We start from the raw sequence: 2,785 nt of genomic DNA, 5'->3' as shown, positions 1-2,785 counted from the left end.
TAATACTTCAGTGGTCCTACCAAAATAGCCCAAAAGGATAGTAAGACCTCCCCGGTTCCACTCGGAGCTGATGGCACATTCCTTTAGTTTACTGCAGCTGCCGAACAGCACCAGTTCTCTAGAGCTCAGTTCCACGACTAGGTGGGTACATCTAATTATTTGCCTTCGTGGGTCCTAAGCTTTCAGCCCAACTCCTTCAAGACTTTTCCCAAAGCATGAGGACCAGGCCAGAGAACATGAGATGAATCTCCTCTATAGCTGGAAAGCAACCCGAGGCCACCATGGTTCCTAACACTGTCTTAATAAGACATACAATGAACCCACAGAACTCAAGCTCTTAGTTGCATCTCATTAGCCCTACCCCAATCCCATTACAACAGTAAGTTTTAAATTAATACAGAGCATATTCTTTCAGAAAATTTTACTTGTATCATGCTTCTCAGAAAGGCTTAAGGTGATCCGCCTTGTAAAACAAAAACTAAAATAAGTTTGCAATATCAATAAAAAGCGTCAGAACCAGAGGCACTTAAATTAAGATAAGAAATCAAGATCAGGAAAAATGCCTTCCTTGGGTTTCTCTTGTGACATTTATTCACCAGAAGTGCTTCATCTCTAAATTTTTATCTCCGAATCCTAATTATCTGAATGCTGGCACTCTGATTTATTCTCTAGAAAATGATTCCTTAGGCCTGCTCGATCTAAAATATTATACATAATAGCCCATTTAGGGGCTTCCCCAAGGACATAAGTAACACTGTATAAAACAATCTGCTCATCTGGCCCGTGAATTGTCCATAACATGACCAGCCAAGACAACCTTGAAGAGACACAAACACTCCCGAGATACAAAGGACAGCCCACTTTTCCTTGTGATGGTGCCTAAGATGGCGATGATATAAGGGTTCATGTGTGTGCGTGCACACAGTGACAGTGAGGAGCAGGAAGAGAGAAGGTCAGAGCTGACTGTATGTGACAGAACTTCAGACTGATTTTTTTCAGAACAATTATTACTCATCTCCTCCTCTCCTTCCACAGGCTGACACCCTAAATAGGTGTCCAGTCAAAAGCAGTATCTGACCACATGTTCTCTCCAAACTCAAACTGGGCAAAAATTAGATCTCAGTGCACTTGGGACATGGGGATGGGAACATCCTGGGACAGGCTGAAATGGTCAATTGACCTTCCGGAGCAGCTTTATACTTTTGGGTCAATCTGTCCATCCAGATTTAATTCACCTCACGGACAGTCTGAAATAGCTTCCAGGTGCTGGCTGCCCGTCTTCCCTCCTGGCTCTCAATGCCACTAAGGCTCTTCTATCCAACTACTGCCTGCGGTGTCATTCTTAAATTGCATGAGATTAATTCTTATTATCTGAGTTGAGTGAATATCACTTGCTAATTTGTCATACACATGTTTGATAAACTTATTTTATTTACTCTTCTAGTATATCCTAAAAGCTATTTAGGGACAGTGCATTAACTATTTCAGGACATCAGGTCATTGGTTGATATGGCTCCCATGAAAAACTCTTCAGACATGAACTTTTGTTTTTCATTTGTAGTGGAGATTTGTCCTGTGCTGATGCAGTTATAATCTTTTATCAGCCTCCTTAGAAATTAAGGATGTAATGGGCCAGATAAAAAAAAAAAATACAGTGTGTAGCAGTGGAGCAGTTTTTCCTTTTTTTTTCACAAGACAACTGAGAAGTTTACAGAAGATACGATTCTCAATGTTATGTCTTTATCTACAGCATCTCTGGAAAACAGTTACACAGCCCAAGCAATTTACTACCACAGAATGACTTACAGAGAAGACTCCCCAAACTAGGAAAATGCTTTGGATCCCTCAGCTCTAGGTGTTTCCATAAGTATACATGTATCTGTGGTTTACAGTGCGACTCTTGATGTTATGTTTAATCAGGTACCCTAAACCAAATGCAGTGAGAGTGCAAGAAAATTAATAATGCCAAAATGGATACCAGTTCATTGTTTATTTAATAACTTTTGGGTTTCAATGATGTTTAATTGAGTAAAAATAAAATTAAAACAAAAATTTTAAATTCCAAGAGTATTTCAAGGAAAAAATTTCAATACAAATAACTTTTTAAAATTCTATAACTTCAGAAAATGGACTTATAAAACTATATAAATATAGATACCTCCAAATGGGTGTTATCCATCAAAATAGTTAACATAGTTGTTTTAGGAAGTCCACATAATTTATTTTTTGATGCTGCTGTAGTATGAAGAATTTTTTTGCAATCTTTCTTTCAGAAGTGTTTTCCAATCATTTATATTACTGTAATGCCATCTCTGATACATGATATGTAAGGAATACACAGGAAAAATTTGTAAAAAAATTTTTTTAATGACAGAATTATTGGTAGAGAGTAGACAGGCAGATATAAATTAAAGGATAATCTCCCTCATTCAGCTGCAGCACACACAGACACAAATCTCAGTGATTATGCAGTTAGTTTACTAAGCAATATTCCAAGATAAATGGCAATAAGTTTCTAGGTCTATAGTATACAGTATATAGAAACTTTCACACTTGAGTACTGCACGTGTGTGCCACCCTGACTGAGCACAATAGGAAGATTACAGATTACAGTAACTCAAGACAACATAATCCATACATTAACATATTCTCAATTACTATATATATATATATACACACACACACACACACACACACACACACACACACACGGCTGAATTTCATGCTCAGTTTCCAACCAAGAAGTGGAAAAGTGAAGGGATTGACGAGCTCTTTCAAAGAAGAA

Source organism: Hipposideros armiger, unplaced genomic scaffold (genome assembly GCF_001890085.2).
Source record: "Hipposideros armiger isolate ML-2016 unplaced genomic scaffold, ASM189008v1 scaffold_977, whole genome shotgun sequence".
Classification (NCBI taxonomy): domain Eukaryota; kingdom Metazoa; phylum Chordata; class Mammalia; order Chiroptera; family Hipposideridae; genus Hipposideros; species Hipposideros armiger.
The sequence above is the reverse complement of the archived record's forward strand: the minus strand, read 5'-3'. Positions refer to the sequence as shown.